The sequence below is a fragment of the Corvus brachyrhynchos genome, unplaced genomic scaffold (genome assembly GCF_000691975.1).
Source record: "Corvus brachyrhynchos isolate BGI_N302 unplaced genomic scaffold, ASM69197v1 scaffold115, whole genome shotgun sequence".
Classification (NCBI taxonomy): domain Eukaryota; kingdom Metazoa; phylum Chordata; class Aves; order Passeriformes; family Corvidae; genus Corvus; species Corvus brachyrhynchos.
The window spans coordinates 12,034,772-12,055,971 of NW_008239553.1; the positions used below are offsets into that span (position 1 = coordinate 12,034,772).

The following is a 21,200-nucleotide window of genomic DNA, read 5'->3' on the forward strand; positions in this document are numbered from 1 at the left end:
ACATGCTGGTAAGGACAGAACTCAACAATGTACTTCTGAGGGCCCAAGGCTAAGTTTCATCACCTCTGCCAAGAATAGCCATGCTTTATTTACATCAAAGGTATCAGCAGTCTTCACAAGCTCCTTGCAGACAAATCAAATCTGAAAAAGCGAATTATATTTAGGCTACATTTGCTATGAAACAAGTGTAATTGGGCAGGAGTTTAAGTTCTTTGAAGAAGCAGTCCCACTGATAAATTTTTATTTCTGACAAAAAAACCTGTTGGGTTTTGTCACTAGACCAAGAGCAAGTTTCAGAAGTCAAGACATAAAGGGTTACTCTTTCCCAAAGACAAAGGCTCTCAGGAGGGAGGCCTTGTAGAATTTGCAGTACAACCTCAACATCACCATCATCAAGGGAACACTATTCCGTGCAAACACTGCAAGTACTTCCACCAGCAAGAAAAAATGCAGAGCAGGTGATGGTCTGCAATATCAACGGTTCCAAGATGCCCAACCCAAAAATTTTGCTCGCTTTCTTTTCTGGGAAACTAATCTTGACTTCCTAACTGCAGGAAGGACTCCTGATCTGATGGGAATGAAGAAACGCAGAAAGAGGAAAGAGCTGGCCCTGTGGGAACCATGTCACCTCAGAGCACAGTAATGCTCAACACCCACTGCACATTCCTGAGAACAGGCTACAGAGCCCATGTGCAAACCAATCAAGAGATGAGAACATGCAGAGGGATCCCGGTTCCCTTCTACAAGTGTTCACCCAGGACTACACACAAAATGCAAAGGGTTTGAGTTAAGACCAGTGATAGTAATGTGAAAGACATTGCAACAAAAGAAAGATGCACAATCTACAATGGGACTCTCAAACTTTCCAGAAGCTTAAAAAAAGCTGAGGAGGAGACTGAAACAGGGGACATGATCATTACTGCCCTAATGTCATCAGTGCTGGGAGAGTCTGGTTCATGAAATTAGCTCAAGTTGAGAGCTGAAACTATTTTTTAGATATTAAGATTAACCCAAGGTCTGCAAGCACCTTCATTTCAAGATGCATAAAGGAATCCTTGGCTTCTTTAGCCGAGACATTATTAAATCCCCATTTCCGAGACAGAATTTTTTTTCCTCCACTATTTTAAGTCAAGAAAAAGTATAAGGGGGGAAAAGGGCATCAGAAATGAAAGTCATAAAGAACTTCAGAGGGGTGATTAATATAATCAACAGTTCTTTTTAAAACCACACCTGAAGTGTAGGTGGCTTTGCATAGGTGACTTCTGTAATAAATTGTTTACCAAGAGTCAAACCAGAGCTCTAGAAACCTGCTGGAAAGGTGTAGGCTTACCATCAGCTGAATAATCCAATTATATTGACTTGAGAAATGTCAGGCCTATCCCTAGTAATGCCTGGCTAAATCCCCTCATCTACAAGTAGTCAGTAGACTTTAGGCAAGCCTGCTACTTCTCCAGAATCAAGCTGGAGAAGACTAGTCTTTAAATAGCACAAACGTGGGCAATAAAGGCTGCAGCTACCACAGGTCTCTTTGGTCTGTTTTTCTACAATTGAATGCTGAGACACATTTTCTGAAAAAAATGACAGCCACATGCTTCCTTACAGCAGGCTTTCCTTGCCTTACATGGGAAACATTTCTTGTAAGACACACAGGAAGCAAAGGTTAGATCAGATTTTAGTTGTGGGATCTTTTCAAGCTGTGCAATAAAAAGCCCACTGATCTCATGCTGCTTCCCCCTCTGCTGCATGCTCCTCCTCCTCATACAATGAAAGCCTCTTGGCTGAAACGTCATTTCTCATCCCTTCTCTTTAGCATACACTTTTTAACATCCTTTTTCCTACAAAACAGTTAGTTGTTGTGATTCTCTGCAGAAGTCCCTGCAAGGGAAGAGATGCAGACAGGAAACCTGGGGCACATGCCAAAGGATAAACTTTTGCTTCAGACAGGTATGTGACTAGGCAAAAAAGCCCTTCACAAGCACTCCTTGTCTCATTAGCACTTGCAGCTCAAAGAAAAGCATGAACTGGAGCCCACAGATCAGACCATGCTGTGCTAGGTGCTGTATAAACACTGAGCAAAAAAAAGACCACTGCTACAGGGATATCGTAAGCTACCATCATGTGGAGAGAAACCACCTCTTTAATCTGAACCATCACTGGTCCCAGAGATCTTACTCTCACAGCAGGTTCTTGCTATATCACACCCAGAGAAATACAGAGCTCTTTGGTCTACTGCAAACATGCAATAAAATCTGCACCACGCCTGTTCTTAATGCTTTCTTTGTGCACTACAGTTCATTACTCACTGCAGTTCAGAAGACTGAAAAGGAAATTAAAAGGGCACTCAGATACACGAGTTATTTCTGTCCCAAACACGCCAAAAATTTGACTCAGTAGCAAGAATCAAAGAGCAAAACTACTTGAAAACAAGTTTTCCCTCAAATTCTCATTGGTAAATTATTTAACCCCCTTTATATTTTTGTAGCAACAGTCACTGACATGAGCTTGATACTTACTGATTTATAAAATCAGATTTATGAAAGGACTAAAAACTAAGACTTTCTTTCCCAATGGCTACCAAATCAGTTCCCAGTTCTTTCCCTTCGTTTTCAAGTCTTAACACTGCCTCACCTCTGTTTCATTTCCTTCATTCCTTCTTAAGATTTCTACCACACCTCCTTACCCTCTTTGCACACGTTCTAGTTCACGCTTTGCACACACACATGAACCTTCCCTCTCCCACAGTTCCTTGTGTGATTTCCTCAGCTGAACTCATTAGCAATGTCTCCAGGACTTCCCATGACTGAAAAAAAATCGCCCCTGGGCAGACAGGAATGAGTTTGCAAGGTTTTGAGGGCAGTTACTTTGTGCATTTCGCCAAGGTCCTGTGTGGCTGCAGCAGCAGCAGCAGTCTAGGGAGGCTTGTGCGGGCACATCACCCCCTCAGCAGGGCTGAGCAGTGCCCCTGCTTTGCGGAGCTCAGTGCAGGGCTAAGCTGCACACGGACAGTGACGGCTACGTTCGGTCATGCAAGGGCTTATCACCACCCTGTAGATACCTGCTAAAGGCTTCCCTAAACAACCACAAATGGGAACACAGGAATCTCCTGCTCCAGGAAAAAGAGCAAACTGTCTCCTCTCCCATGCCAGATGAGCATTCAGAAAGCATGCAGGTTTTGTGGTAGGGAGAGCTGTTGCGGGGGGAGTGGTGGAGGAGAAATGGGAATGGGGTTGTGGGAGTTTTATTTTGTAATTTTTTTTTAACCGTTCCCAGTTTAGTCATGCCTCCTTAAGAGACAGAACCTACACAAGCATACACCCCCTCCTTGGCTGAGATCATGAGCTGCTGCTGAACACACCTTTCAGAGCTTGATACTAAGCCAAAGCATGCTTGCAGCAGGGAACATGGGGTGCTACAATGGCAGTGCGGGGCAAATAACTGAGAGCAGTGGGACAGAGAACACAGGTTTGCTACAAAACATCTCCAGCATTCTGTACACTGGTCTTGTCCATCACAGTTTAAACAACTTTTTGTTGTTGTTTTTGCTTAAAGTGTGTACATTGTGGCAGCACCTCAAAGGCTATAGTAACTCTTGTAAATACACATGAGACTATTACAAAGAAATCTGTCTCTTCTCAATGTCTTAGAATTTATCTGGCCTTTCCTTGCATTTTATCACCCCCAGAGCAGCTGTTCCTCTTTTGAGATGGACAAAGATGAAAACACTGCTTCATTGCATCCTTGTAACTGGGCCCAGTGGGATTCTCAGGGAACCTGAGTCTGTTCCCAAACACAGCTATCAGCAGGTTTCCCTCTTGTGGTTTTGTCTCCTAGTAAGAGCAGCATTAAAATTTTAGAGCCATCTATCATAACTGAATAACTCTTACCATTCATCCCACCATCATCAAACATACTGTTTCCCCCTTAGACAAAGCACTCTAGGTTTCAGTCTCCTTCACAAGCAGATGCTTAAAAGAGTTCAGTCTGTTGACTGGCTCTGCCAACAGGCCACACGAAGTCGAGAAGTACCTGCCAGTGACAGTATTTTGCTGTACAAGCTGCCTACAAGACTACCTTGTCTCACTGAACGTAAGAACTACAAGGCCTCACATGCTAAGCAGAGTGCACAAAACATCACAGGTAACTTACAGCATCAAAGAAAACAGGCCCAAGAGCACCCAGACACAAGTCTTCAGAAAAGGACTAGTGGTTTCTGAACACAGACAGGAAGGGCAGCTCCATACTACAGGTTTCTTCAGTGCACTATCTGAGGCAAACCCCTTGAGCCCTGAGGGAAGCACCTCCTCACTTCTGTCTCCTTCACCAGAAAGACAAAATCTGTCCTCTAGAGACACATGTTTTCTCCAAAGGGGAATCACCCCATGTCACTGCTATAGGCCTTCCAAAATAAAGCAAGAGATAAAGTATCAACAGACTGGTCACAAGACCTGTGCTAGTGCCTCCCTCTCAGTATCATGTTAACCAGAGAGCACACTCAACCACACACACACACTTCAAATTGTTCCACATTTGCTATCTGCATTCTCTCAAAAATGAAAGACAAAGCTAACAATTGTTTCACATTAAGCAATCTCATCACCATATACCTTACTGAACAATGGACAATTTTTTCTTGTTAAATCATGGCAGCTTCCTTGATATCAACAGCGAATCCTCCTTCTTATTCTAGAAATCTTAAAATCTACCACCACATTCTCTGTTGCTTGACACCCTTCTTAGTAAATATGTCCATACTGACATGTGCTTATCTTTACAAAGAAAACCAGCAGGCAGGGTTCCTGAAAAGGGAGTAGAAATAAATTTTGACCACAGCTAGATTTATAGAGAAAGGGAAGTAAGGAGCTGCCTTCAACTATGCCCAGACAAGAAGCCTACAGAAGGGCTTGGTTCGTAACTATGCCTGTTCCAGCTGCATGCGTGAAAGAGTTTTCGCATAGGTCAGCATGGCAGTGCACGCTCAGCCAGCCACTGACGCTGCTTTAGGGCAACAGAACTCCAGTGGCAAGCAATGTGCCCCTTTCCACATGAGGATTCCTAAGAATGCATGAAACAGGAAAATCTGAGTTACTTCCACCAGCAAGGATGGATGCGTCAAGGACTTTATAATCCATGCAAACAAAAGACACAACAGAGAACAACTCTTTACGGGTGCAGTTCTCAAACTCCTGCATCCAAACTGCTAAATGCCACGGTCTGTATGGCACTCAGACTGCAGTGCACCTCCATATGCCTACTCTTCCCTAGTAAACTGGAACAGCAGCTCATGAGTACACAAGAAGACAAACTACACTGGCAGGGAGAACATAGAAAACAACCACCATGCAAAAGTATCCTTATTCTCTCACTAGAAGAACAAGGCACTGGGATACAAAGTGATGCAGATTTGCAAAGAAACTGCTTTCACTAGCAAAACCAAACCAAACTATCATAAAGAAGGCAGGGTGCAACCTGGTTTTATGTTGAAGAACAAAGTGCAGAGGCTGTAAGTAACAGCAAAACAGAGGGAAAAGCTGTTGAGCTGAGCATACTGAACCAGAACACAGGGTTGTTACCACCTAGACACATACACACATCAGATCCACTCCACAAGCAACATTTCATGCACTGTGTGCCTTATTTGTAAATGCACATTTAGAAAATCATGGCAGTAACCAGATCCACTCAAGATGAGCAATATTACAGCCCACTGCAGACAGGACAGAAAGAAAACAAAGAGAATTTGTGTACCAAAGCAAAACACAGCAGAAGAAGAACATCTGCTGCTTTTACCAGGAATACCATATGGCCAATATCTGAGGTAAGGAGAATGAGTTCATTCATATTTAAAAGCAAAAGTAATAGGTCATTCCTTCCAAGTTAAGAGGAAAAATGCCTGTTCCCCTTTCCCTGTTACAGACACAACATTCCCAGTCCAGATATGGCTTTCCAAGGAACGGGTATTGTCAGTATTCTGGCCCAGGCAGTCAAGCTCAAGGCACTTTTTATGTCAAGATGCCAGAAACAGGAGGATGAGAATGCTCATGTAGGAGTTTTGCTTAGTCCTAACATAAGCCTGATTTATCCACAGCCAAGTCAGAGCTGCAACTCTGAAAGACCAGTTTTGTCACCAGCAGATTACAGTTACACTCTGGAACTGTGCAGCATTTGGCAGCAGTAAGCACAGTTAGCACAGTACATCTCAACCACAGTCGTGAAGCAACCTTCAATTCTTGAAAGAACTACTCAGAATTGCAACCAACACAGTTGATTCCAATCAGAGCACCCAGAAACATGTCTTTCTTCAACAAACGTGAAGGCAGGCACATGGCAGCAATGTTTTCTAACATCTTGCAGAACACAAGCCTGCCAGCTGAGAAGGCTTCTACTTCTGCAGTGCTACCCCACATACGGATCTGCCATGCAGCAAAATTACAAGGCAAGAGGGACAATCTTAATGCATCCTCATTGTCTCTTAAAAAAACCCCAAACCAGATCAATAAGGTCTTTTTCTATTTGAACACCTGTTGGTGGGTACCATTTAGTTGTGAAAGCAGATAAGACCCCTGACACTAGCAAAGGCCCTTAACAGCTGCCAAGATATAGCACATAGGTTAATTCACCTTTGCAAGACCCCCTCCTTCTCAACAAGGTCTTGTCATATATGATGGTTCTTCACTCTTCCCAAGTCCGAATCCACACTTACTCTCTGGAATTCAAGTACTCACTCTGTCAATTGAGTTTTCGTTCCAAGAGACAGATAGCAAAAAGGATTAGAAGGATTTTGCAGCAGTGCTGAGCAGTCTAAGCCACAAAGAGAACACAGTATAAAAGCCTAGCCTGACAATCAAGTGCCAGGAGTAAATAAAATGAAAAATGACAGGCCAGATTAACTAGTGCCAGCATTATTTCCCAGATCTATTTGGGTCGCAACATGTCCAGCCTCCCCTCTCCACCCCTTTAAAACACTCCAGTCTGAGTCCAAGTATATTATTGCCCTGACCCATACATCTCTCTTTGTATTTGCTCTCCGCCTATGGAAGGGAGTTCAGGCAAGAAAGCCAGAGATTAACATTTTTACATGCAGAGTAATCCGTAAGTGTCTTCAGCAGAGCCAAGCATTTGCTTACAGGAGGACAAAAAGGCAGTGCCCCAGGTACCTGGTGTATAGCTCTCATGTGGGGTTCAAGTTCACTACTGAGACAGCAAGGCTTCTTCAGCCTCTTCCCAAGCAGCAGGTGCAAAAAGCAATGCAGCACAGAAGAGACGCAGACAGCAAGTGTCTGGCTAACAGCCCCACAGCCACAAAGTGCCAGAGGCAAAAGGAGATGTAGTATCAGAATTTTAGTTATTGCTAGGCTAAATATTTACAGAGGGAGTTGTCTAGAAGTCTCATCTTAGGACCAGAGTTTCATCTTTTATGCTTATGAATGTCAGCTTTTGATGATAAGTTTGTAGAACAAAGTGTCATTTTCTTACATGTTTTGCCTTCATCATTTACTGATGATCCTACTATAAAAGGATACATTTCACACCAAAGTGAAGCAGAAACAGTGCACTCATGTGGTGTAGAAACCTATGGAAGCTGAAAGCTGGATACAGGCTTCTGACTCTGAAGCCTTCTGCAACTCAGGCTTCTGCACACAGTTTATGTTATTGTTATTTAAGTTTTTCCATGTCACCAGAAGTTACTCACAATCAATTTGCAGCAAGATCTGTAGTCTCCATTTCTTCCATGTGAAAAGGAAGACCTACCGCCTATAAGAGCATCACATAATTAAATGCATTTTCAGACACAGGGCAATCAATAGTCTTGGAAATCAGCAAGGTTGTAACACAGCCTTAAGCAAGCCAAAGGCTACAGGGAGAGATTAAATATGGACTTCCATAACAAATACTTCTAGGCTTTTTTTTGTCTAGTATCATTCACTCTGCTTGTGGCTAACAGCAGTGAAACCATAGCAGACTCGTTACAGTTTCCAGACAAGGCGGACTTTGTGGAGACAAACAAAACCCATTGTTTTCCTGTGTTTAACTTTGGATAGCCCATCTATTTAGGATCACTTGAAACCAGAGCTGGACAGTGATCCCCTTGCATGGGGAAGCCTAAGAAGAAAAGGTCAGAGCAGACCAGCAGTTGTGTGTGTCACCTCAAGAGAAGCACACAGGACGGCAGAAAATGGCAGTGGCTGAAGTAACTCTGCACACGGCACCTGCCCTCTGCCAAGGATAAGGAGATCAAGGGGGCAAGGCCAGTATATCACAGGACAGACAAGACTTCTACATTGTCTTTCCCCAAGTCTGTCCTCAGTTCTGTAGTGCCAACATTAAACTTCATTAGGAGAGCCATGATTGCTTCTACCTTAAAAGCTAAGCTTTGCCTCAAAAGTCTCACTTCAATCTGCATTCTTGTCATCTATCCAATAATTAAAGGATTTTTTTCTCTGCAAATTAAAAGAAGCTTCAGGTATTAGCAGTGCTCTGCCAAGGTCTGAACTTTAGACACGGGACAGCTTGTTTTCTTACCTCACGTAGCATACAGAAGAAAAGCAGAAGCATAACCAAGCCTTCAAATTTGGAAGGACCAGATGTATTCTGTGGGATATCAAAACAACCACACCTGTGTCAATGAGCACACTATGATCTGAAACGTAAAGGTAACATTTCACCCTCCAAACTTTCTCATAATCTTACATGAACAAATATAGAGAAACTTTTTCAAAGACAGCAATTTCCAGTTGACCCAGTCCCTTTAAATAGTCTGTTCATGAGGCACTGAGAAACCCCAAAGCAACAGGATTTTTGTTTTTGGAACACCAAGTATTTCAGCTTTCCTGACCAGTGAAGTCTGGTGAGGAAGCACTTCTGTTTGATGCAAAAGGAGGTAAGGTCTAGCTCAGCACTACTGCAGAAAGACATCAGCAGCAGCAGCACCTAAATGCTTTTCCTCCCTGCGGCTGCCCATGTTCCGCACACCTACAAGGTCACCACCTCCCTGTGTGCCAGGTGTGGCTGGCACAACCCTACACCAGCAGCTGAAAGCTTGGCAACCCTACAGCCTTACACATTGGGAAAACCACAACATAATGAAGTCGTACACCGGCATGCAGCAGTACAAGGCATGCAGCGGCCACATGTTACACCCTATTACACTGGAAACAGCCATTCATTATGGAAGCATATAATTTTTACTCAATGATCTTTTGCTTCTGCACTTCAGCTATTTTAACTCTTCTTCCAGAAGACATCAAGTAAACTCACCCTTTGTTACAGAATTACCTATAGAACATAAGTTATCCACGTACAAGGCTCACCCCAGCAATGTCTTCATCATAGAATGAATGGGGGTTAAGTTTTTGATACCAATACAAAGCAAACTGAATTAAATTTACCTAAAACTTCTTTTGCCAAATGCAGCCTAAAGGCAAAAACCTATGGCCAAATGATAATTCTTCCTCACAGGAAGCTAAGTGACATCATCGCATTCCAAGAACTAGCTCCGGGACACCAGGAGACTGGTAGATTATTGCAAGGTTTGTCTTCCCAAATGTACTCATGTCACCAACATCTTAAGAGTAAAATCGCATAAAAGAAGCAGGCTATTTCAGTTTTAGTTAACTTAATCTTAAGATTAACCAACATCGCATAAAAGAAGCAGGCTATTTCAGTTTTAGTTAGTTACATTTTTACATGCCTTTTTTTCCCCCCCTTACCTTCCTCCATCGCATGTTACTGGCCTTTGACTGTGATTTGTGTTCTCACCTGGGAGCACTACCTAGCACACTGTAGATTACACCTTGATTACAGACAGCTACATACTAAGGAAACTGATCTAGCCTCAAGAACTGCACACATATAGGTGTGCAAAAATCCACAAGTGATCGAAACAAGACCATCTAATTTACTGCACTGTTTCCTGCAGATGCTTTGAAAGGCAGGAAGCGTGCAGAGAAGCCCAGGCAGCAGCTACACAACATTCATGGCACTACACAAAGCTTGCATTAGTACTGCCTACACTCATCAACTTTCCTAACCTCACGGGTATTTTTCCTGAGAGACTAACAGAGCCTCAGCTTTCAGAGGCATCAGTCTCTGTTCTCACAGGCAGTGCAAGTCAAATACCTTTCTCAGCATCCAACTCCTGGACAGCGGGCACAGCGTCACACTCCTCAAGGCATTCCACACACTCTGGGTGCAATACTCTTATTTTACTTCCCTTGGCCAAAAGGGGAGACGATCTCTGCGATAGTCTTTCCAACATCAGGGGAGGGTGTAACAGCAATCACCTTCATGGTGCAAGTCTGAAGTAACTCTACTGAATTCATGGGATAATCCCAGTATACTAAAGTATTAAGCCAGCTTCAAAAAGCCTCCTTAAAATATCTCACTGTCCTCCTGAACCTTACCTACATTCAAAAATTTTTTTTCTATTTGAAAAACAGGCTGCCTTACACACTTAAGAGGGAATTCTATCATTATCACATATAACACTTTTGGCTTCATAGCCAAGAAGGAGAAGAACTCAAAGACAAGAAAGACTAAGGTAATTGTGAGTCCTAGAGGAAAAAATATGTAGATAAAATTTACTGATTTTACATTTAATATTGATCTTTGTGGCAAGGAATACAAAAAAAACCCCACCACTGTTATTGTATCCATCCTATAAAATTCACCATTTATGGGGATTAAACAAATTGAACAGTCAGTGTGAGGTGCTGAAAGGGAAGTGTTGCCTTTAACTTCTCTGAGCACCTTGACAGTGCCTGGCTGTATCTTCAGAGTTTAGGATACACAGGAGTGTTGGAGTGAAAGCTCCTCTGGACCCAGGCCCAGAGGAAAGCCAAAGCACAGGGGCTGAATTAAAACCTTTGGATAAGCTGAGATACATGAAGTCACACCAAAGTGAAATAGAAATAAAGATTTTTAACTTTTAGTAGAAATATATGCTAAGTGCCTTAAAGATTGAAAAGCTGCAGCAGAGACCTTAAACACAGTTTTTACTGCAGCAGTGTTACCTTTTCACAGAATTTCTTTACTTTAGACAAAATACAGATAGAACTATACTGTTCACATTTTTTAGATAGAGTGTTCACATAATAAGAGCTGATAGAAACTATATACGCAAATTTGTGTAATACCTATGTAACAGTTGTGTAAGACTTATGACTGTTAGAATTAGACCAGGATAGGTTAAGAAAAGGAAAACTAGAATCATGTGTTAATCTTATTGGTCAATTAACAAATACAATCTATACTTCTGTAAGAAAGAATTAGAACTAGAATTAGAAGAAGCAGCTGTTTGCTACTTGCTGTTTGCCTGCTGCTGCTGCTTGGCCTTATCATGTGACCCCCTCGAACTCTGCCTTCAGAAAACTATAGAACTATGAAATAAAGAACTTAGCAGGACAGCAGCCTCCTCCGCTCTTTCACCCTACTCTGAAAAGGAAGAGTATCCCATCAAAAGCTCAACACACAAGCCCTTGTTAAGACACAGTCCTGTGTTTTCTAAGTTGAATAATACCTCTCAACAACTCCAAGTACTACTTTAAGTAGAAAGAGGTTGCAGAATTCCCCTGTGTACTGGGAGCCTGTTAAACAAATGGTACAAAAAAACCCCAAAATCAATGTTGGCATAAAGACCCCCAAATCAATGTATGCTTGATACAGAAGGAATCAGTTATGCAGCAATTAAATGCACAATGCAGGAGGACTATAAAATACCAGCTTGCTTGAGCAAATACAGTTTCTTGACACCAAGTACATCAGAGAATAAAAATAAATCTTATCACATATCTCAAATTCAGCAAGGCTTGTCTGGAAAAATGCCTGGAGAGCCTGCAGGATGTGTATCACTCTGCAAGAAGCACAGCTGGAGATGGAAAACACTGGGCAGAGGTACACATTAGTCAACCAGACTAATAGGGATCAACTTACTTTGTTTCAAATCGCAAAAGATGAGCAGGATGTTGAAAAGTGATAGAATAACTAAGTACAGGGCACCCATTTGCAGGAAATGTCCTGCATATGCAAATCAAGGGTAAAGAAAAGATAAAACCAACACCACATACATCTTCCAGGTTTTATTTTCAGGTCGTAAAAGCAATCACTCTGCAAATGAGCATTTCCTGAGATTTAACAACTGTTGGGTTAATAGAACTAGGCAAAGGCAGTTACACTTAGCCCATAATTATGCCCACATAAAATGTACTGTGTCTGGTAGTGATGTCTCTTCAGGATATTGTCAACAGAATTAACCTTAAAAAACAACACTGTTTAGAAGTGCTGATAAACCCCTTCCCAGAGTTGATGTTTCCATACAGGTTTGCATGAAGGAGCAAAGCTGGATTACTTTGAAATGTACTCTGCATCTGTGCATAGCCACTGGCAGAAAGCACTTCAAGTCAGTCTCCTCAGTTGAGCATCTTCTGATGGAGCCTTTCTCCCTCTGCCCCATTACCTTTTTGCACACATTTTTGGGCTCAGCTTATCTAGATATTGTATGTCTACACAGGCAAAAATTGTGCAGTTTGCAAAGAGGTCAGACTTTTACATCATCACTGCAGAAGGTCTCCAATTCTGCAATAGGAAAAAGCACTCCACCAAAATGAAACATGAGAGCATTGCACCAATACGCTCATGCTAGCTGCACACACATACACAGTTTCTGTCTTCTAGGGAAGATATTTAACTTGTCTAAGTCCTTCCCATGCCTCTATTCTGTACTGAAACCAAAAAGGGTCTCAAACCACCCTATTGAGAGAACAGTCCCTAGTGAAAGATAGCAAACTCCCTTACAAATTCACCAGAAGGCCAGCCCAGCCAGACCCAGGACAGATTATCCATGGAGGATTGCCACCATCGATCCTCAGAGAGCCCACTATCACTAACGGCACTGCCCTATTAGCAGACCTGCTTTTAGGAGCACAAGGATGAGCTTCTCATCAGCTTCTTACTGCTAAGGAAAGGCTAAAGAGGCTAACTCCAAACACTTCTTCCCTCCTCTTCTTGATCTGCGTGACATTTTTTAACAGCTCTGTCTGATGCAAGCATTTCACATGAGACGTAACCATATTTTCACCACCATCCTAGCCCCACTGTCACAAATAAGATGTGGTGAAGAGGCACTATTTTTTGTGTTCTATCACCGGCAGAGTCATATTTCGCTATATACCTAGGCTTCAATCTTATCTCTGATGCTGTGCAGATTATGTTTAGACTGAGAGCAGATTACTGGCATAAAGCAAAACATTATCTAGGCTGCACACACTAGAAAACTTACAAAGCTCTTTGGACTAGGGATCAGAAGTTAGTCTCTTAAGGAATCCTTAAAAGCATCTGAGAAATGGCATTTGCTCACTTTGGCCAAGAAGAGACAGAATGAAAAATACCTTCTAAGTTCCAGTTACATGGCCCAACATGTAGCAGAAGACGCCCCTGTATTCAGTCCAATGTGTCTTGCATCAACAAAGAGTTGGGGTTTTTTACTTAGTGATACAAAAAATAAACACACACACAGCCACCAAGATATCTATTAAACTGAAGCATACAAGTACCACCCAGGAGCACCCAAAAAATCTAAAAATATTTAAGTAAGCATTCCTTATGAGGCCCTCTGAAAACTCGAATCTTTGCACTCAAGGTAGCAGTTACAGAAAACAAGGACATCAGACAGGCATAGCAAAAAGTGAGGTAGCAAAGGAGCTTAACGCCTTAGGAATGCCAGAGGATTCTGAGGGGAAGAGGGCGTAGTCAGAAGAATTATCCCTATCTTGATTAGCATCAGAACAAAGGTTCACATTAGTTTGTCTGCACTAGGACTCCCCTAGAGCACTGGATAATAACCTTGTTGAAAGCATTAAAGGGATTTCCTCCCTACTTCACCCCCCTGAAATCTACACCCTTTCTCTAAAGGGGGACAAAAGGATGAGGTCCAAATAACAGCTTTATGTTTAATTCTCCGAAAGACATATCTGGGTAGCTTTTTACAACTAAAGCATCAAATATACAATACACAAGCAAGATCCTTCTGTGATAGGTTTTCAAAGGTAACATTTGGGAGCAGGTAGGGGAAAAAAAATCAAATCAAAACAAAACCTATTTTCTGCTCAAGAGAAAAGGTCAGATAGTACAGGTGACTTATCATGCATGCTCAACTCTGGAAGGCAGGAAGGACTTCAGTAGTTTCTACAGCAAAACCAGGGAGTCGTAAGGGAGTGAAGAATACAAGGAAGAAAAACACAGCCTGTGGTATCTGAACATCACAAAATCCAGGTTAACAGAGGTGTCAAGAAAAACGGTAAGGCACGGCTACAAAGGAGTCAGAACATAAGAACATTTTAGAATGCTTCCTGTTTCAAAAGCTGGAGATGCTAAACAAGGCGCTGCCTCACTGCAGGAGGAGAACATGGAAGAGTCATAGCATTTGGACAAAATGCAGGTTTTAAAAGCAAAAACTCAGGAAAAACACAGTAACAGCATCAGCTTTCATCTTACCTGGTATTGACACAGGCTGGCATACAACAGTTGTCAAGTTAGCAAGATTAAACTGACAATTCAGTGACGATAGGTTGATTCACACACCTAGAACTGCACAGAAAAAGTAGGTATTAGCCCTGTGAATACTAAGAATGGCACTCTGTCACATAAAAGAGCAGGAGGTTTGAGGGGTAGAAGTAGCTCTATTATGTTTTTAGGACACAGGCACACAGCTGTGCTTCAGGTACAGACATTACCCACAAAATTCAGATCTGAGTCTGAGATACACTGCACAAGTTACTCAAAATCAAAGAATATGCAAACTATCCTCACACATTCAATTTAAAAATCTCAAGGATAAGAAGAGAACAGTTTCAAGCATAGCAGAGTGTTACAAAAAATATTTTTCAGCAGCACTCAAGCTTGGTTGATGGGTTTTTTTTTCAGTGGGACAAAAACTTCCCAAAAGTTACCTGACATACCCATATTAAAACTGCATCAAGTCCAGCCATCAGACATGCACTTTTGGTGATTGCAAATACTGCATACTTCCCAGATAAGAGTAGGAGAAATTTATTTCTACAGTGCCAAAATTCACAGGTATGTTTTATCGTCTCATCACCACATACACCCTTTTTATTCAACATTACTACTAAAAATTCCAATACTTAAAAATATGGTTATTACTAAGGTAACCTTCTCCCCATTGGAAAGTACAACAGCAAACTGAGAACTGGGAAAACTGGTCATCCGAGTGAGAGTAAAAGCCATGCAGCTGAAAGGAATTTTTGTCTAGCCTGCTTAAAGATCTCCTTTGTTGCTAAACATTTCATTGTCACATTTAAATGTCAGCCTTTTAAGTCTCAGAAGTGTGCAAGCCCTGCAAGACAGGAAACCAGAAACAGTATTGAGATGAAGGTTCTCACAGCTAATGAAACGAAAAGTAAACCTAGCAAACTGCTCTTCACATCTCTCATATGCTTACCAAAAGACAAACCCTGATCTTACAACCTTGCTCCCCATACACATGAAATGATTTTTAATTAATCTCTGTTAGTAAGTTTGTATGGTTTTGTACTTATATACCAGGGCAAAGCTTGCAATGAGTCTCCAGCACGCTTTTGTTGCACATCGCAGAACAAGTACACAGCACTTCAGGATCACACAGCTCTTTGCAATAGTGCTTTAGCTTTAAAAAGACATAGTACTCGAGTCTCCTAAGGGGAAAACAGGACCCTCCCTTTCCTGAAGCAAGCAGCGTGCCCTTTTTGGACTTTGAAAAGGAGTGAGGGGCCTTCAGAGAGAAGCTGGCTTTAAAGCTTTCAGGATGATTGCACATATGGCCACTGGCTCGCCAGTGGCATATGCGGCAGCAGATGGAAAAGTGAAGCTTTCATACCCTCTGAGAAATGCTCTGCAATTTTGACACTTCTCTTGAAAAGCAGAAGTGTCAATCACCCTTCCAGGCTGGTGTTTTGGCACAAAAGAGATTCTGCTCAGTTAGCATACCAACACCAAAGGATAACCTACACAGGGTGCTTTAGAGGCAGTTTCTGTCTTAGCTTTCAGGCAGAATGAATCCATACACAGCACAGAATGATAAATTACTGATGTCTTCACTGCACATCAGCTGGCTTTTGGCTCATTAGAGAGCAACACATACCCAGTATGCATCCTTTCCTTTAAAGGAGGAGTGTGGGGAAGTGTTTTAATTAACATTAGAGCACCTTACTAGGTCTAACAAATAAAATGCCTTTTGGGAGTGGTCAGCACAAATAGGCTCCAATATCCACAGGGGATTCTGGCATATCCCCCTAATAAAACTGTGTTAAGTGTGGGCTGCTCTAATATATCATCCTTGAAGACTTTTAAGAAGTTATTTACAGAGAAAAGAAAATCCAAACAACCTAAACAGGTCAAAGACATTCAAACATTTCACTAATCTATAGGTTTAACATTACACATACAAACTACAGCTCATTTCAAAGCAAGCAGCCTTTAACAGCTACTGTTAGAAATCACGTTACAAGTCTAGCATAGTCTGAAAGAGCTGCATTTTTATATAGAATAAGAACATCATCCTCAAGCTCACTTACTGAAACTGGGAGTTTGGGAAGGGTATTGTTTGGTTTTGGTTTGCTTGGTTATTTTTTAAAGACCAACCTATCAGCAGGGTTTCCCCCTTAAAACTTATGTACCTCTAAAAATCCTGCAGGAGATCCAATACACCAACATTCTTTTCTATCTTCATTCCCAAACAAGCAAACTTGATTTCGATCAGAGATCCTTTCAATTTCCACTCATTTTATTGCAAAATCCCATTAAATCAATGCAAAGAAAAAACAGGAACAGCAGCAAACCACAGCAATATTATAAACTGTAAGGAAAATAAACAGCTTTAAAATTTTCCAAATGGTCCTGGCACTTTTGAAGTGTAAGCTAAGGGAGCTGTGTACAGAGGCACAGTATTGAAACTGGTTCACTACTGAGCACGAGGTTAAGAGAGTGCACATTTCAGCCCTGCAAAGTTCAATTGCCTACAAGGAAGTTATTCCTATAGCAAGTGTACACTGTGAGAATGAAAGCCATTCTAGTCTATAGCACAAATACGATGCAGTGTTTCATTTGCCACATAAAAGTGATTCCAGTGGCCAATTTCCTGTGACTCTGCTCAACCAGCTCCAAAAGCTGTACTTTGCCTTGTCTACAAGGTTATGGCGGCAGCGATGACCAACCCATTCCACTCAACACTCACTTATATCAGGAAACCAATTTACTGCTGGTGGGCTGGTTGCCAGGATAGCAGTTCCCCCTTCCCCTCAGGGAATCACCAGAGTGACACGAGACACATCAATCCTTTGTGCTGCAGAGAAAGTTCTCCATGTACGCTCCACTTTCGGAGCCTCCCCACTGTCCAAAACACAGGGACAGAGAGAAGCTGAGGGGGACAACTGAGGCAGTGGGAAACAAGCAGGGCAGCTCTTCAATGTGAGCTTCCTCAAAAATGTCTTGACTTACCATACACAAATATCATCAGTTTTAAATAAATAAATAAGCAAGGAAACAACAGGCCAGGCTTTCACTGGTCTCTTATTAGCATCACTAGGCTTAGTCTGAAAACACACTTTGCAGACTGCATCATAGTAGTAAGCCACATGAGAGCACTAAGCTTCCTGTGAGAGAGCAGGAGCTGCCACTACTCAGTAACAAAACAGCCAGCATACGAATCGCAGATGAAAACCTTTTCTAGTACATACAAAAGCTCACTTCCTGACATTTATAGGAAGCATTTCTACTGGTTAAACTTAAAATCAATTTTTGCAGCTGCATAAACAAGACTTCTAGTAGAGTCAAGGAAAATACCATCCATATAACTACAGAACAGCAAAGCCAGATGAATTAGATAGACTTAAAAAGACAGAGAGTGCTTCACTGAAGTAATCTAGCTATTCCCCACTACTACACTCTATGCTGGAGGTTAAATTGTTACTTCTGAAGTCATTCCATTTGTATCCAGAATAGCTTAATGACAATAGATTAAATATGTAAGGTGGCATTCTAAGGACATGACACTTCTCATGACAACTAGATAAACGTAATTACAGACTACTGTATTTCGGCAAAAGGAAACTACTGTAACTAATACCACAATACCTATGCTATGCATGGGTTAATTTTTCCCTTTCCCTCTTCTAGGAAATGCCTTCATGTTTCTATTTACATATTCCTAAAGCAGCATTCAATCCTGGCTGCTCTTCTCCCTCCCTCCCTCCCAGTCTTTCAGGCAAGCAGGTTGTGGGACCAACCCTGCCAGTTAAAGATGCCTCTCTCCCAGCTAAGCCTGATCAGCTGGGATCAGCTGGTTACAGCAGCCAACAAGTGGCTCAGAGGGCAGGAGAGCTGTGGGGAGTCCCTGTGCCAAGCAGAGTGCACAACAGGACACAGTCCGGGAAACTCTGAAGCAAGGCTTCCAAGCTACTGACCTTTCATGCAGTTATTCATAGATAAAGGGCTTCTCTGGATGTATCTCAGGCAAGCAAAAAGAAATGCAATTTTCAAAAGGGAAAAAAAAATTCAACAGCAGTGGCCTGACACAGACAAGTGCAGCATGCAACCTTTCTGGACTGACAGAGGCCAGCAACTTACATCTGTTTGCTCACGAAAGCAGAACAAGCAAGAGGCGTATTTGGGAGGTTACAGCAGTAGACGGCTGTGGTGTGAGCACGTACGCCGATAAAAAGCAGAAGTGACGCACAGGAACAGTCACAGAAACCCAAATCTAGAGTTATAATGTTGCACAGCTGAGGTTAAGATCATGGCAGGCTGCTCTTACTGTGAGTTGTAACAATTCTCCAGGCAGGAGCAAAGTAGCTGAAAACAACCATGACCCAAGACAAAACAAATTCCATCAAAACCACTACACTACAGGCAGGACACACATTTAGTGATTTCAGTTACTTACTGACTCCCCAGGCAGCTGTGCTCAAGCAGCCATTTCAGTCCACCTTCAACATGCTGCACTAAATATAAACTGCTGATAACTGCGTGGAAACTGTTTCAGCAGAGACGTGGAGCACTGCACAACTCAAGGACGTTGGGTCCTCCTCAAAGTCTACAGGTGGTCAATTTGCATGACAGGCAGAGAGAGAAGGGGACAGAGCCAAAGTCTCTGCTACGCTTGTGGCTGGGAAATTTCTGCCTCGAGATCAGTACTTTCCCAGACCCATACTTCAGAGAGTCATCTGCCTTTAAAGAGGAAATATGGGGGCACCTGAGTTTCGACAATGACTTGTCTAAGAGGAAGTTATGACTCCTTTATCATGTGCCACTCTGCTCTATATTGGTCTTCAATTTTAAAATCTAGCTAGATTAGGTTGCAGATCTTTCAAGCACATCCTTCACCCAGTGGCCCTTGAAGAAACATACATTTCTACTTTCAGATGATACTGTATTTTCTAGTGGTCCATAAAACATTCATTTAAATAACAGGACAAGCCAATGTAAGAGGGCAGATGAAACTCAAAACAAGAAAAAGAAAAGTTGTTTTTTCTCAAAGTCTGGCTTACAGAATTGCTACCAGAAACAACATGAAACTTACAAAGACAGAAGTATGATCTGTAAAGCTGCCAATGCCACAACTGGCCACCAGATTACAGTAATAGAAAGAATTATCCTCTCTGCATCAAAATATACCCCAAAAAACAGCATGTCACAAAAAGAAGAAAAGGAGGCAGACTTGCAAAGAGATTTATGGCAGACACCTGAAAAGGAGGTGGATGAAATCAACGATAAACTATAGACACCACACAGAGCACTGATCCTTAGAGCACTGACATTTAATATGTAAATTCCTTCTCTGCTTAAGCATTTTGCCTCCCTTTGATGTATACAGACAAGTTCAAACGAGAGACGAGAACTGGGAGAATTCCCTTTCTCCATTATCTCAATTTTTTTTTCTTGTCTAAGCAACAGTTAAGTGCTCTATCACTTTTGTTTCTGTTCAGAGGGGAAAAGAAAAAAAAAACACTAGAAAGAGAAGTATAACAAATATTATTAAAGGAGAGAGTCAATGTTTTCCCAGCTCTGATGTAGACGTAAGCAGCAAGCTGGTGCCCGACAGCTACAGTGCAGCCTAGGAGAAGAGAAAGACAAGCTGAAAACAGAGGATGGTAAAGATACTCTGGAAAAGATCCAGATGTCTTGAGCTTAGTCCTACTGCATGAAAAATTAAAGAGGTTAAAACCTCCTCTTAAGGACTTTTCTTCCCATTGCTCTGACCACGACTCTTCTGAACAAGCTGCATTGCTCCAGAAACCTCAGGAATTACGGTGACAATAGATTCCTGCCAAGAGAAGCACCATTACATAATAGCGTTTATGGGAACATGCACAAAAAGCCACTAGGAAGCGCAAACAGACAAGTGCAAGATCCTTTCTGCCCATCAGCTCAGTTTAGCTCTTGACCATTCTAAAGACTACTTCAGGATATTTTAAATTTATATATTTACTTCCTCTTACTCCCTTCCACTCAACAAAATCTGTGTTACTGTAACTACACTGAGATCACGTCCATTCCCCACAATAACATAACCCCCTTGAGAATACGCCCACTTGAAACTGCTGTATTTGCATTCATCTGTTTAAAAGAACACTACAAAGATGAAAACCTGAGACACTATTTTCATTTGTATATTAGAAAAAAGAACAATTTATTATGGTATATTTTCATCCTTTACCCAATTTTAGGGATACTTAGAACAATTACTGCTTTTCAGTTCTGAGAAACCTAGCGTGGCTATTTTTGAGTTCCAGGTCTTCCACTGGGGATTTACCATAGATTTGCTACACGCACACACGCAGAGGCTCAGCCTAAGCACTGCACACGTGTAAAGGCAGCTGCTAGAGAAGCTCTGACCTCTGGGCACTGTTAAGGCACCATAAAGAAAGCAAAGATGAAATCCTAACAGACACAAAGTTTCTCACGCTGAATTGTCCGCAGCAGCGCGTTCACTACCACCCTCATCTCAGACACCACTTACCCTGTGTCTCCCTATGCACCGAAAAGAAAGGAAAAAGAGAAGACAGCGGTGAACGCTTATCCGCTATTACTTTAGGGGCTTTAAATCCTAGAGGTTCATCCCGCACCAAGCGAATCCTCACGCCCCAGTACACACTTTAACACCGCTGACCTCAGAGAAAGCCCAGCTCTGCCGTCACCACCGACCACCCGCC

The 21,200-nt window shown here is 42.1% G+C and overlaps 1 protein-coding gene across 4 annotated transcripts in view; it reads right to left on the minus strand.

Moving 5' to 3' along the window:
* Positions 1–21,200, minus strand: part of SUSD6 (sushi domain containing 6) — a 91,934-nt gene that overhangs the window by 57,920 nt on the left and 12,814 nt on the right. For 2 of the 4 annotated variants that reach the window (XM_008639519.2, XM_017741750.1), the window contains one exon: positions 14,488–14,580. The gene's annotated coding sequence lies outside the window, so the exon portion shown is untranslated. Of the gene's footprint in view, positions 1–8,520; positions 8,590–14,487; positions 14,581–18,452; positions 18,567–21,200 lie in introns of those variants that run through there. The other 2 variants (XM_017741752.1, XM_017741751.1) reach the window with 2 other exon arrangements.